Source organism: Larus michahellis, chromosome 1 (assembly GCF_964199755.1).
Source record: "Larus michahellis chromosome 1, bLarMic1.1, whole genome shotgun sequence".
Taxonomy (NCBI): domain Eukaryota; kingdom Metazoa; phylum Chordata; class Aves; order Charadriiformes; family Laridae; genus Larus; species Larus michahellis.
Genome location: NC_133896.1, coordinates 4,013,773 through 4,029,998, shown reverse-complemented (window position 1 = coordinate 4,029,998; position 16,226 = coordinate 4,013,773).

Here is a 16,226-nt window from a genome sequence, read left to right as displayed (position 1 = left end):
GTTCCCCAAGCTTATTTTTTTTTTCGGACTACTGCCCACGCCACTCACGGTAGGTGGGATTCAGCTGCCTAATCATAGATTTAGTTGGCCATCTGAGTTGTTTCTGTAAGGTATCTGGTACATCTGTAAGCTACCTGTATCTCACATATCCTAGAGTATCTCAGCTGGTTCTAGAGCTCAGTTGAGTTGAGCCCTAAGTGTCCATTTACTGGCATGAGAGCAAGATATCCAGCTCACGGGGAGACACCCAAATACAGGTGTCTTAATTTCAATGTGAAAGTTGGGATTCTGTTTCCTAAACAGAGATGCCCAGGGTCATGAGATCCACCTGGTGTTGTGTAAGATCTACAGTCTACGCAGGGCTCACCGGCATGTCATAGGATTTAGAGAAGAGCCATGGTTTTTTGGACAGACAGCAGAAGACTGGTCATAATACCCCAAAAGACACCAAGTACTTGCTTTTTTGGGACCTGGGTATTCCCCCAAAAGTCTACTCTAGGACACATTTTTGTTATTTTTTGCTACTTTCCAGAAGAAGCTTCTGCTGTGCCACCGAACCTTCCGCATGCTTACCCAGTTGTTTTGGGTAAGGTCAGAAAGTGCTCTAGGCAGGCATGCAGCAGCCTCTATATGTCCTTCTGAAATGGCACCTATGTTTTAGGTTGCTGATGGCTTTGTTCCTGGGTGGCACCATCTGCACATGCCCAGAGTTGGTGTGAGGAGAGGCTGATGTGCATGCTCTGGATTCCGGTTGACATCATAAGGTCATTCTTACCACAGTCGCTGCTTCCTGAAAATTTTGGGGCATGTGTCCCCACCCTGTGCACAAACCCTTTGTCATATCCTTCCCAGACCGAGGGCAATGGTTTTTTGGTAAAACTAAATTGAAGTGGAAATCATTTAGGACAAGGGAAATGCAATACTGGCTGTGGGTGCTGTCATTTCAACTGGTGTAAAACTGACAAAAAGAAAGCAGGAAATCTAGGTACTAGAAGAAAGAGTCAGAAGTGGAAAGAGGAGAGAGAAAAAAGGGAATAATTCACAAAGAGTTTCTAGAGGTGTCGAGCAGGTAATGGGACAGAGTGAGATGATTTTCACAGTGAAAGTGAGGGCTGAAGCAAGTACATCAAGATAGAATTGTCTGTGTTGGAAGGGACATTTCAGATCATCAAGCCCAAGAGGATGGAAGGACTGTGATTCAGGAGTGTGTCATGGATGGTCTAGAAGGATCTTTAACTTCTCCAGAATGTCCTTGAGGTCCTGGCACCTCCTGTTCCTGAATGCTCATTGCTCCTTTGGCTTATCACCTGCACACTCCTTAACTGCACTATTCTCTGGCCATGCCCTGCCTCTTCCTGCAGATTGCTGTGTTCCCTGCCCACTTTAGCTCATCTACACTGTGCATCGGACTTTGTCCATGCTTCTGGAAACCTCTGGCTGTGAGGCAGTGCAGAGCTCCAGTGTGCCTGTGGTTGGAGGCATCCACCACCCAGGTGCTCTCATGCTTTCTGGAAAACTACTTCCAGAGAAATTGCCGCTCACTCTCCCTTCATCTCTTGCTGCAGCATCACTTCGTCATGGCTGGACTAGCACTGGGACGGAGAGGGAAACTGGCAATGGGCAGAGGGGAGGAAAGAGAAGCAGGACAAGTGTCCATTCTTGGGGCTGGGCTATGCCCCGAACCACTTGTGGTAGTATATTGAGGAAACTCTTCTGTTCTGACCACACTGCTGAAAGATCTTGGGTCATCTGTGAAAAGTTTTGACCAGGCTTATTCCAGGGAGGTCATTAGGGTTGAAAACCACTGAATTTGGGGAAGAATACATGGCAGAAAGTATTTCTTCTGCATCAAAAGGTAACATGAGCACCATTTGAAGTCTGTCACACCTCACTAATTCCCAACATTTACCTGCTCCATGGGCAAGTTTGAGCAGCATCACTTGTAAAATCATCTACTGTTTTGACAAGATTCAGGCAACTAGACTGAACAGTCTTTGGAAAACTGTTTCTAGGGTATGCTTTGACTCCAGCCACAGGAAGCACTCGATCTACCAGCATCCTGTAAGATATCTTGAGCTCACCAGCCAGGCAGTACGGAGAGGAAACCTCTAAGAGCTAGATCCTTGCATCTTCTCTTAAATCATCTGCTTGTGGTTGGGTAGCTCACTGTCATTTAGAACTCTCTTTATACGCTTAAATTAGAAACATCATTGAAAGTAATGGAAATTAGGAACTCTTGATATTCCCAGAGTATTTGTGGTCCTGGAAGTCATCTTGAGTGATGGAAATGATTTACTGCAAATAAGCTTATTTTTCAAACCCTTCTGCTGGCGATAAGCTCACAGTTATAGTGACTTCTGTCACAGTGGATCCTAAAACAAAAGACTGTTGTGTTGTCAGGAAGTTTGACAGTACTGATTAAGTCAGAACTGCAATGTACTTTAAAAATCATTCAGCATGTGTTTGGTGCAATGGTGAGGTGATGCCTGTGTGTCTCTATTTATCCACAGAAAGAAAATTCCAATCATGGGGGCAAAAATGTTATGTATTGCCACATGTACCTACGTACCTATATATTTGCACTGGACACTTATTTTAAGGGTCACGTTCCTCCATCTGAGTACCTAAATGACACCATGCGGCTTTCATGACCAAACAAAATATCTGCAGTATCAAATTTTGAATACTGAGCTGTATTCAGTATTCAAACAAAACTACTATTCTGAAAACTCCAAACCCAACAAAACTCATCCAACATCACTAGGGAATTTTAAAACAAAGAGTTTGGGTAGCAAAACCCCTAGCCCTGACTAGGAGGAATTGCTCAGTTTAGAGTTGAGGCTGCGCTAGCTGTGCAATGGGATTGTTGAGATGACCTGACCCACTGGAGACATCTTATAGGGGGTTCCTCCAAAAGTCTTGCTGTGTATACAGTAGTCCACTGAAAAAATATACAGCCGGCAGCCTACTAAACCTGAAATGGTGAGTATGTTCATGGATAATTCTGGAAAAGCATTGGAATTGAGATATTTTACCTTAAAGTATGTTCCAACATGTCTTGATTGTCGTGAGTTCTCAGGACCTTTGATTTTGCTTTTCAACCATAGATAATGACTCCTGCGTTATCATCTGTCCTGCAGCCTGGAATGACAGCGGAGTGCATTGTTTGTCCTCAAAGGCAGAGCTTTCCGTGGGCTTGAGACCATCATACAATGCCAGTTGAGATATATTTTTGGCAAAAGCAGTGACGTTTGAAGGAACATCCTTCTTGATCATGTCTGTAGATATTTCCATTAAAAATAAACTTTTGTTTTGTCAGAGTTTTCATTATACGCTCACATCCTCTTGAGAGTTGAAGAATGTAATGAAATGCATTGTTAAAAGAAACCTTTGTTTTAGTGGAGATTATTGGATACAAGCTACTTGAAAGAAGTTTCAAATTGAAAGGTAGCCCTTAGAGTTTTCTTTCTGGATAAACTTAAAAGATGCTCTTCCTAGTATAAGAGTATGTGAAAATAAAAGAAGCACATTGATCACTGAGACGGGGTCTACACTTTCACAAATTTTTATTAAAGAAATCAAAGAAAATTTGCTTCATGAAGAGGAAATAATTTATACCCACTTATACACTGCCTCTTTGCAAGGGGAACCTCTTGAGAAACTGAGAGGCGGGGACACAAAACCAGAATGAAATTTATGTAGTCAATTTGCTTGAAAAGTGGACCAAGGAGAGGAGTTTCGGGGTAGACTGATGAAACAATAATCATAAAAGTATGGCAAATAAAGCCAAGTGAGTTCAAAGTTCAGAGGAATCAAGGCATAACATTTTCCATGCATATTTGATAACCCCATGATTCACCATTCTGCATAAATGGTTGAGGAAAACATGCAGAAGGAATCACAAAGAGCTCTTCATGCTGCTGCATGGGTTCCCTTTTCTCGTGTTGGCCACACAACCAAGGAGGGCCACAAAAAGGTGATGCGTGGAGGTAGGCCACCATGCTATTCTGGGAAAGGGCATGTAAACTTCTGTGTGAACACATAAATGGCATGGGAATTAAATTTAGTGTGATCAGATGGTGCCCAAGACATGGCTGTGTATTTAGAATATCTAATGGTGAGGGTCTTCCAAGGGATAGGTGTGGTTTGACATCAAGCCAAGAAGATGGATAAGCTGGGCTCTTCTCCTCTTGTGGGATCTGGTTGAGGCCTGTGTCCACCCTGGCCTTCCCTTGTCTGTAAATTTGGAACAGTGATGTTTAACCTTAAGGTGACTAAAATGCTACCCAGTTTGCTGACCTGGAGCTGGAGAAGCACAGCAGACCTGCCATGTGTGGTTGTGATCTGTTCTCATTCAACAGATGACTGAAAGGGCTTCATGGAAGCAGCCTGGGAAATGGGAGATGCCCATGTCTCTCAAACTGCCCTTTTAAAGATGTGGGTTTTTCTAGACCTGTTGGATGGAGAGTTTCTGGGGAAGGGGACAAACCCGAGGGAATCAGAAGAACAAAGGATTAAACAAATGAGTGGATTTTGTGCAGCCAACTCATCAACATAAATGTATCCTCTCTTGCCTCTTCCCGTAGGGATGTCCCATGTTGAGGGGCAGCAGGCAAAGCCTTCTGCTGCTTTGTATCTAAGGGCCTCCCCAAGAGGGGAGAAATGGAGGATTTGAGGGCAAAATTTGAAGCTTGGCTAATGGAGCTGTTGCGCTGCCTTGGCACGGGGGAACCAGCTTTGTGCCAGTGGCTGCAGGAAGCTCAGAGGGTGTGATCCAGCGTCGCCTTGCTCTGCCAAGCATTGTCGCCAAGCACTGCAGTGACCTGCCTGTTTGGTGGAACGGGCTGTGAGCCACCAGATGGGGAAAGCTGAGCCCAAGGGCCTTGATATTTCTTTGTGACTTGTCATAAAGCACATCTCACCTTATTAGCTCTTTGCTAATGCAGGAGGCAGGGGCTGGGTCTACGCTGCGTGCAAGGTGAATGCTAAAAGCGACCAGGAATCAGGTTCAGAGCAAGAATCTGCACTTTGTTTGCAGAAAGGTAAAGCAAATAGTCACTGATGTTATACTTCCAGGCAAATAGCATGCTACCTCCTTGTCTCTTCCCCAGAGCCCTGCATCAGTCCAGGCAGGGAGTGAAAGTGATAACAGACACCACCTTTTCCCAAACACTTGAGCATATCTTGCCCAGTAGTGCTGTAGACTCAGTATTTTCCCCACAAGGGATTAAAATTTTAAAATAGCTCAACTGCTAAATATGTACTCAGACTATTCTTTTTTTTTCATAAGACACTGAGGAGGACTTGCCAGTGATTTATTGTGGCAATTCAAGGATTGGTGGCACCAGCATGACATTCCTGCTCTCCAGATGGACTTGCAATGTAAATTTTGAACACATATTTGTGAGTTTGATCCCACAGCTCAGGCTTAGTTGCTTGAAAGTGTGTGTGGAGGTAACCAGGACAGACACAAACTCCTTTTGGTGCACCCCGTTTTCTTCCTGAAGCATTATCTGAACATCACTTCATCTTTGCATCCGAACCTGACTGAACTGGGATGTGAGAACTGGTCTGGGGTCCCTCTTGGAATATTGAGCAGATGTGGCCAACAGTTCTTAAGCACTTGCACAATTTTCAGTGTATCTTAAGTGTGTGAAGGGAGTCAGCCTATGAGATTTGCTGGTTAGAAAGAAAGTCAGTAAGTAGAGCCAAATGGGAAATAAATTTGAAAGAAAGCAACGTATCTGCTGCTTGGGAGCTCAGTCAGTGTCTCTAGTTGTCTCAAAGGTTCATCTTAATTTTCAAAGTCCTTCCTTGGAAGACCTTGGGGGTACCCTACATGTAGATGTGTCCATAGAGGCTCTTCCTTCTCTTTTGATGGTTGGACTAGGTGATCTGAAAGGTCCCTTCCAACCCAGGGAATCATATGATTCTGTAATTCTATCCACAGCAGACGGAGGACAGGGGTATGTCCCAGGAACTTAAGAGGGATTTCTGATTTTGCTGTTGATGCAGGGAAATGAGGTCTCCCATTTTCATAGATATTGGCCAAAAATAGCTACCTAAATGTAGATGATCTCCATAAAAACAGAGAAACACTGTCCAACGGTTATCAGCTGATTGTCTGCATTGAATGGTGGAAAACTATAATGTTAAAATGTGTGTTTTTTGGTTCAGAAGCTATACTCAGAAAATATAGTCAAAGTCAAAATCAGAACACTGATACTGGTTGAACCAAAATGAAATGTTTTCTTTCTTCCCTCACAGAAATAGGAAAGCAAGCAAAAATCATGTCAGGCTGAGTCACCAGTTTGACTTTGTCTTAAAATCAAACACTTCATATTAGAATCATGTGGCTTTTTTGCTTATCCCTGCAAACTCTTAAGAAAGGTCAACTTAAATCACAGGCAGTTTTGCAATTCAACACTTCAAACTTTCAATTTGGAAATGAATGAAAAGAAGATTTTTTTTTAACAACTTTTTTTTTAATTTTTATTTTTTAAAGAGCTTTTCTCTGAGCAGTTCACAAGTGGATCTGTGGTACCCTTCAGTAGCGCCTCCGCCAGCACAGCTCAGTCTGGAGGACAATGTCTCTCTATGCTTATATTGGACCATCTAGATCTGCCAGCCTTCGTATAAACCTATAACAAGAACACATTTTTGTCCCTTCTCCACATACAGGGTCACTTAGGCAACTAGCAAAAGGGAGCCTGTCAGTATTCAAAACCCAAAATCCTGGAGTGATGCCAATGAGCTGCCATTGCCATTTCAAATAAAAATAGAAAAATAAAAAGGACACATTTTTGGATGTTGTGTTAGCAAAGAAAAAAAAAGGACAAGGAAAAGAGACAATTAGATCTCCTGACACTTGTGGGTAACCCCCAAAGTATTCTCTTCAGAAGCAAAAAAGAATTTAGCCCATCTAATATGGGGGGATGGGGAAGTGACCTGCTGAGAAATGCTGACGTTTATGGCCAGTACTACTGCAGTGAGAGGCCAAGAGAGCGAGAGGAGGTGGAGGGATGGCTTCCCAGGGTCTGCATCATTCTGCTGCAAAGCAGAAACAAACCCGGGATGGGAGATCACACCTCAGAAGTGTGACCTGTCTCAGGGAAGTTCTCAAGGAGGTACGAAGACCCTGTTCAGTTGATAAGGCTCACACACTCTGCCAGGCAGAGGACTCAGTGTATGTATCTGAACATAGCACTAAGTGTACTTTCTTCTTTTGCACTGTCAGCCTACCCAGCTGCGAGGAATGTGATCCTCCTCCCTCTTTCTTTTTATCAGTACGCTATTACTCTGTGGATTTGTAACTGTCTTGGATTTGCCTTCGTAATCCTGACGCAAACCCATCAGATCTGTGGAATGAATTATTACTTTAAATGGGACACTCTGCTTGGCTCTCCTGCCACAGGCTGACTCCAGTTATGGGAACAAGAAGAACACGTCTGGGGAAAAAAAATCTACAGTTCCCTCTGCAGTGATGTCTGTCTGTGTTGGCAGTGTTCTCCACGGTGTTACTCCAACCCATCTCAACCACTGATTCGAGGACTGAGACAGCTCCAACCCAGCCACAGATAAATCTTCAAAATTCATCATCATAAATGGAAATGTAGAGACTTACAGGACAGGGATGAAGGAATAGCCAGGAGCTAGCTGCCTGCAAGGAGAAGCCAGCAGATAGGTTGACACCATATGCTGAGCATCCAGCCCAGCCTTGGCTATCAGACAGTATTCATTGATCTACGTGTGGTAGCCAATGGCTTGGTATGGCCAAAGAGGGGCTCTGCAAGGCAGTTGTGAGGCATGGAGGTGGATCTCACCATGCACACATGTTGCATTCAGAGCAGCACCAATACGGACCCACTGGCAGGCGTTTAGCCCCTGTTGGGCAATGCTTTCCTGAACACCAAACCTCTTTCTTTTAATGAAGGCAATAAGAGATCTTCAAGACAGATCTGCTGCAAAGACTTCTATTAAACCTGTACGTTACATCTGTGTAGGTTTAAGCGCACTGCAAATAGACTATCCAGCCTTCTAAGACACACACAGACATCCAATTGCTTGCAGCGGGAATCTTTCAGATGCAGGCACTGAGGAGGAATGCCATGGGAGGGAGCTGGAGAAATTACCTGCATGCCAAGGAGTTGAGTCAATCTGGGCCTGAGTTTACTTATCAGGAGGAACTGGTACATGGTGGAACATTGTTTAAACGTAAAATCCCATCTGTGTCAATGAAGCAGGAGAACATAAATTATGGGGAGTAGAGGGAGGGGAAGGAGACTGGCATGTGGGAAGGCAGAGAAACGAAAGACAGATTTCATTTGGAATGGACTGGGCTTTGAGCAACCTGGTCTAGTGGGAGGTGTCCCTGCCCATGGCAGGGGGTTGGAACTAGATGATCTTTAAGGTCCCTTCCAAACTATATCATCCTATGATTCTATGACAATGAAAACCTTCCTCCCAACCCAACCCTGTGTACACACAGAGCCAGATTCTGCTTTGGGGTACAAGACAAATCAGGAGCAAGGACTGAGTTACACCAAAGTAAGAATCGCATCTTGCCAAAATGACAAACGGGACGGACTGCAGCAACACTCCTTCCTGTGCTCTTCCAGCTCAGCTTTCCAGGAGGCATGTAGTTGTTATACATTGAGTTTTAATCCTGAAGCACGGGTTAAATGGTAACTGATGGATGAGACTCCTTGTCCTGCAGCAGTGATGAAGAGGTTACTCTTCTTCTTCCCCCCTACTCAGCAATATCAGCGCTGGCTGGCCTGTTGGTAGGGCTTTCTATAAACACAGCGCTGCTAACTCCCTGACATCTGTGGGAAAGGTTAGTATTTACTTGAGCATGTAGCCTTGCACAATATGTTGAGAAAAACAGTTTTAGCTCCAAAACAAGCAGCTGATATCATCATCAGGTATTCCTTAACTCTGTTCCAATGACGATGATATTGCACAGAAAAGCTACCCTTAAAAGTGAGTGTCTCTGAAACTGCTCCAGGAATAAGGTCATAGAGGCAGCTGCTTTCTCCGTCGCCACAAAACTGTGTAAGACTATTTATATGTAAATAATTGAGGCACACAGTGCTTTCTTTGCCTCAGTATTTACTGGCAAGTCCTTCTTTCAAACTTCCCAGACCTACCTGCCTTGTAACAGGTGAAGAGAGATACTACCCAGAGTAGAGGAGGATTAAAGTAGTGACTACAATGATAAGCTAGGCAAGCTGGACATGTACAAGACCATGAGACAGGAGAGAACATGTTCAAGGGGGATGAGGGAGGTGGCCAATGTCATTGTGGGTTTTTTTGAATGACTGTGGCAACTCCAGGAGTTTCCTAGTGGAAAAAGGCAAACCTCATGCTCAGCTTCAAAGGGGCAAGTAAAAAGGTCAAAGGAGCTTAAATCTGTTCAACTTTTCTTCAGTCCTTGGGAAAATAATGAACATTCAGCATGATTTACTGAGAATAAAATGCGTTTGGACAGGCTCTTTGACTTCTGTGATGAGCTGATTGGCTCTACAGACAGGCAAGAGAAGCTGATGTCACTTACCTCTACTTTTGACACGGTCTCCAGTAGTGTCCTTATATACAAGTTGCAGAGATGGGTAGACTATGAGGCTTTTTCTGAAGACGGAGATGGACTTTGCTGAGAGGAGACACTCCTGAAAGGTGAACAGTAAGATGGCAAGAGATATGTAAAAAAAATTGCAGAAAAGAAAATCCTGTCTGGATTTAAGGTAGAAGTCTTCACCATGGGCATGACTGACTATTGCAACAGCTGCATAATCTCCTTCTTAGAGATGTTCAAAGTTTGACTAGATGAGATCTTGCACACTTAAATCTAACTTTGAAGTTAACCCTGCCTTCAGCAGAAAGTTGGACCAGAGACCTTCAGAGCTTCTTTCCAGGCTATAATAGAATGATGGTCCGTAGATATGCCTCAATGTACTCTTATCACTGTTGAGTCCAGTGCTTTTTCTGCTCCCTGCCAGGGGTATAAAAATGATTAAAAGAAGCTATGCAAAGAATGGCATGATATAGGAGGAATCACAGTATTTTATTTCCTTGTTCCTGAAGCTGCTGAATTCCAGCAGCTTCCAAGGCAACTTATGCTGTACTGTGATAGTGAATATAATGTACACAAGCCCAAATACTTGCAAGGGAGAAAAAGGTAAAAGACCCCACTAACAAAACTTTATGTCCCAAAGGGGTTTAACTTAGACAAAAGGGGTTAGCTTTCAAAAGGGGGAAGCTTTCAAAAAGAAAACTATAAGAAATGGCAAAAGGTGCAAAGTGCTTATAGATGGCACAGAAAATACTTCGAAGGCAACAAAGTGGGAGGACTCAGAGGATAAACATATGTCATGTATTAAAAAGATTTTGAGAAAGTCCTGACCTAGAAAAATAAGGCATGTGGTTAGTAAAAAACTAAAAGTGATTGAAGCAAAAAGACAATCCTTAGAAATATTTAAATGAGAAATGAGGAATAGAAAAGAGCTTAATGTCTGGAAGTTAAACATCAAACATCAATAAAGTGTGACAAAAAGATTTTGAGAACTGTTTTGCTAATTGAATGAAATAGCAATAAAACCTTCCTCAAACTTATTGGTGCAAGAATCTGTCAAGGACTCTGTGGGACTTACACGTAACTGGAGTAAAAGAGATGCACAAGGAAGACGTGGCCACTGTGTACAGCAGAAAGGCTTGATGAATTCTTCAGTCCCTGTTAATTACGGAGTGGCTTAAGATGGTTCCTACATCCACATTTGTCTTGGGGAGGAAGAAGGAGTGGGTCAATCAAAGAAATGATTCCTAATGGAAGTGTTAGTAAAACAAATTTTAAGAAGTCAATGAAGAGAAAGGAAACATGATTCAAGAGTTTGAGGGGAACGGAGGTGTGAAACTACTGTATTATTAGTTGTGCTATGCAACTTGTCACTTCAGTCAGACTTAGCTGCAGGGGAGTATAAAATAGCAATTGTGTTGTGAATTTTTGAGAAGGGCACTGTGAAGGATCTGGGAAACTGCGGTTCAGTAATGCTGACTTCGGTGTTAAACTCACTGGTAAGGTCTTCAAGGAGGAACAACATCCATAGTCTCAGGGCTAAGCGCAACATATTGAGGAAGAGGTGACACTGCTTTTAGAGAAATTATTCCCCACACATCAAATTATTATGAAGGACTTTGTGAAAATGTGGTAGAGTGATCTGGCTGGTGTATTGGAAATGGAAGAGTTCTCAGCAAGGTGTTTCAACAGAGGATTCAAAAAATGAAATTGTTGTGGGATGGATTACTCTTGTGAACTATAGATTGATTAAAAGGTAAGAAACAAAGAATTGCTTGGGTTTGATAATGGAAAGCATTGCCAGGAGAGTCCTGCAGGGCTTTCCACTGGGAGCTGTGTTCTTGAACACACTTGTAAATGATTTGGAAAAGATTGACAATAAAGGAGTGATAAAATTTGCTGATGACACAGAGTTATTCATGGTAATTGAAACTAATATTCCCATCAGGAGTTGTAGGAGTGCCTCAGACTCTTGAGACACCAGGCAACAAAGAGACAGGTGAAACTGAGCGTTAGTAAATGCAAAGTAATGCACATGTGGGAGAAGCAGCCCTAAACATTTATGCACAGTGGTGGTCTCTAGGGTAGCTGTTTCAGAAAAGAGATCTTAGCATCAGAGCTCCGGGGAACTGAATGTTAGGAATTACTGGAGGGGAATAACGAACAAAACAGAAAGTATCAGCATGGAGCTGCTTAATTCTGCAGTGTATCTGTATCTTTTCTATGACATCATTACGGTTTCTTTTCTAAAACCACATTTTAGAACTCTGAACAGTGGATGAAGAACGGAGAAGGTGAGTAGGAAATAGTTACTCACTATTATTCATAACACAGGAACTAGGAAGCATCAAGTAAAATGACCAGGAGTCAGACTGGAAGACAAATGAAAGGAAATACTTCATTGCACATGCCTATATTAATGCAATTCCTTCTCTCTGAGTCACTAGGGTGGGATTCATCTGACCTAGCTCTAAGAGTGGATTCACGCCACTTGAAGTGGGCATCGTTTGTGCTGGAGGCCACTTCTCAGCTGGGGACTGAGGCTCCAGTTATAGTCAACAGAGAGTCAGGAGTGGCAGGCATGTGATTCACCTCACCCACTACAAACACTTGTGTTAGCAGAGGATGCGTCATACCTCGTTGTGCACTGACTGTATTGGCAAGTTCCCCAGTGTGTACATAAAACCATGGAATCAGAGAATGATTTGGGTTCAAAGGGACCTTTAATGATCATCTAGTGCAACCCCACTGCCATGGGCGAGGACAGCTTTCACTAGGTCAGGTTGCTTAAAGCCCCATCCAACCTGACTTTGAACACTTCCAGTGATGGAGCATTCACAACTTCTCTGGGAAACCTGTTTCAGTATCTCAGCACCTTCAGCATAAAAAATTTCTTCCTTATATTCAATCTAAATCTACCTTTTTTTTTCAGTTTAAAACCATTGTCTGTTGTCCTGTCACTACAGGCCTTAGTAAAAAGTCTGTCCCCATCTTTCTTATAAGCTGCTTTTAAGCGCTGAAAGACCGCAATAAAGTCTCCCTGGAGCCTTCTCTTCTCCAGGCTGAAGAACCCCAGTGCTCTCAGCTTTTTTTCACAGTAGAGTAGTTCCAGCCCTCTGATCATTTTTGTGTCCCTCCTCTGGGCTTGCTTTAACATGTCCGTGTATTTCTGGTGTTGGGGATCCCAAAGCTGGACGCAGTACTCCAGGTGGGGTCTCATGAGATCCGAGTAGAGGGGGAGAATCACCTTCCTTGACCTGTTGGCTGCACTTCTTTTGATGCAGCCCAGAATACGATTAGGTTTCTGGGCTGTGAGCGCACACTGCGGGCTCACATCCAATTTTCCTTCCACCGGTATCACCAGGTTCTTTTCTGCAGGGGACAAAAGGATCCCAGTGTGGCTAGTTCAGTTGTAGGCTCTTTGTGGACATCATCCTTTAGACAGCTGAACCCCTGCAAGCATTGTACTGGCACAGCAGCTCAGTGGTTTTGCCTGCAAACCGAGCTCAAACACTTAGGATAGGTGTTCCAAGAGAAGGATAAAAGGCAGGCAGAAGTGCCATTCCCCAGTGATTGCCATGATGACAGGCATGTCCAGCACCCCCAGGCTGCTAGGAAAAAAACAAAGCTTAAAAATGCTGCTGCTTCTCCCTTCTTTTTTTTCAGCAGGTTGACCTTAAAGGGCAACATGCTCCACTCTGTCTGGTTTACGGGCAGATAAGAGCCACATCCTGACTCTGGGTGGATGAAGGGGAAGATAAGTTGCCTTCATGGATTTGTCTGGGAAAAGGATAAATTATCTCCTTTATGGGCTCTTTGTTGCTCCTTGCTCAATTCAGGGCTGTATCTCTGGCAGAGCAAACGCATACTTGTAACAGAATGAAGCGCTGTACATCACAGCGGGCAACTGCTCTTCTGACTGGACTGCATGCTCCGTACCCACAGCCAATGTCAAGAGAAAATGCGTGGAGACGGGAAACACAGAAAAAGAGGGTCGGTGGTTTTCTGCTACTTTTCATATTGGTAGTAGAAAGGGAGGTGAATAATTATGCTCATAGAACAGAAGCGTCAATGAGATAAGGAAACCTGGTACCTGTGCAAACTGGTGTCTTTCTTAAAAATCACATCTGCCTATTTTTGTCATGTGCAAATCCTTCCTTTCCTCTGGCTTTGGATTTGGTCAGCCAGAGCAGGCAAGAGAACAAAGCAATAGACATCCAGGAAACCTGTGTTCATCTCCTACCTCTACCAATGATCTACTGTCTACGCCTGGGTGTGTTGTCGTTTTCTTTTTAGTCTTTCTTCTGTCTTCTCAAATGTGAATAATATTTTTTCTAAGTCTCTAAAGCTCTGTGGGAACCAGGTTTGCTTTTATTATGCTTTCATATACAATGAAAACATACTCTCTCTTGGGCTACTACGCGCTCCAGCCTTATGAATAGCATTAGTTAGACATGAAATGCACAATAAAGTCGCAAAGCCCAGTTCAAATGGCTCCCAGAGCTTCCTTCCTCAGACTTGCTCAGCCTGAAACCTAAATCTTCTTTTCCCAGAGCCTCTCTTTTACCTCCCGTGTATCTGGGTCACGCAGATGATCATTAGTTTCTGTAAGTCAGAGCTCAGCAGTCTTTTATCAATGCAGCAGTGACAGAAGGCATGCTAGCCTCCTACTCTTCACTCTCTCAATTTCTTCTATGCCCACATACCCACAGTGCTGGGAGATTATTGATCAAGATCAGCAGTTATGGTTTTGCATCTGCAGCTGTGTTGGCACTGGTTGTACCTCAAGTAGGCAAGCTCTCAACAGTCTGGAGTGATGCCTGAACCTAGACCATTCCTCTGTGCATATTAGCAGTGCTATTAACCCAAGGCAGTGCAGATTGCACTTAAAATTGAGAGTGCCTTTATGCTTAGTACCGTATATCCAAATTGATCAAGTGTGGGTACTACATATGAATGCACATCCCTGATAAGCTTTCTCACTCAAAGGAATTCTCCAGATGTCTTAGGTTGACAGGTACAAACAGGGTCTAAAACGACTGAGGGACCGTGGCTTAGGAAGCTGTAACCCATCAGCTGAGCCCCCAGTAACTGCTTGTATGAGTGGCCCGAGCCAGCCCTGCCGCAGATGTGGTACAGGCTGAGGCACTTTGGCAACCCATATGTGTTAAGACCACAAATATGGATAGTTAATTACTGCAGATCAGATGATGGGTTAATGAAAAAGTTTTTACTCATTTATAACATCAGAGCTTGTAACAGTGACCCCACCCTTCCTAGTATTTTTTTTTTCTTGGAACTGACTTCCTCCAAGAATAAAGCATTCCTGAACACAGGTCCTCCCAGTAATCCTGGGAAGGATGTGTCCCTATTAATGGAGATGATGATTCACCCTAGTGAAGGCTCTTTGTCCTCTACATAGATTTTTCTTAGTCTTAAGAGTGCTTTTAACCAGCTCCTGACAAGACATCAGCTGAGAGTGAGGGCGATTTATGCCAATGGGTTTGTGGCTTGACCTCCCCATCCAATTTGCTGAACAAGTGCTTTTATAACAGTAACGGGGATAAACTCTTTCTTTTTGGAAAACATTTAAATAACAGAAATTTTTGGAATTTAATGGAATTTAAAGAAATGGAAAATATTTAAAACTGAAGAAATGTTCTTCCTTATTCTCCCTGACAAGTACCTTCAAGGGTTGCACTACAACAGACTTGCAAGTTCTTCTTAGGAGGCAAATGAGCTTTTAGTCTTGGCAGGGCAATGGTAAGGGGTTTGCTTTCACTAAGTTCAGGATCTTCGATCAGATGTGATCATCTCTGCTGCCCTAATATTTAAAGGAGAGGAACAGACACTTTTAGGGGCCAGTTCACCCACACAGGTTTGGCTTCTATTGTAGTATGAGATGAAACACATTCTAGAGTTTCCCATTTTGCTCTGTGCAGGTAGCCTAGATGATTTCCTTATTGACCAGGTAAAATCCCTTTTTAAGGTTATAAACGGCTTTAGGGGCAGTATTGGGAGAGGCAGATCTGTGAGGTTCAAGACAGTTTGCTCTTGGCTTGAGCTTCGCTAGGAGTCAGTGCACGGGATCACAGACTAAAGGTTGACAGGGCTCTCATGGAGTCTCTCTGTTCCTTGTGGCATGATTAACTCTAGAGGCTGTTTAGAAAATAGAAGCACTGCCAATGGGATGAGCTTCCTAAAAAAGGGACATCTTGAAGTAGCGTATTAAGTACAAAGGCAGCAAAGACTGGCACCCATTTCAAAGGTGATGTTGATGTTTACCGATGGCCAGCAGGAGAAACATTCACACCACCAGGAACTAACGACTTAGAAGACAGGACAACACACCCCCTACTAAGAATACAAAGTGGAGGTCCACTGGCATGATTTATTCAGCACTTTCTCAGGCATATTCTTACTATAGCCAAAGGGAACTGGGAGCCTGATGTTGTCTCTTGAAGAGACTGGAACATTTCCCAAGCCAGAGCCTTCTCTCTGGCTAGCCTAGCACAGATACTTTTTGAGAGTAGATGCCGACAGCTTTGTCTACGTTGGGAGGAAGAGACTCTGTCTACACAGCCATGGAAATAGACTTAAACTTGTGAACCACCAATGGTTCCACATCCGCCACAGCTATTGTTGGCCTGGTGGC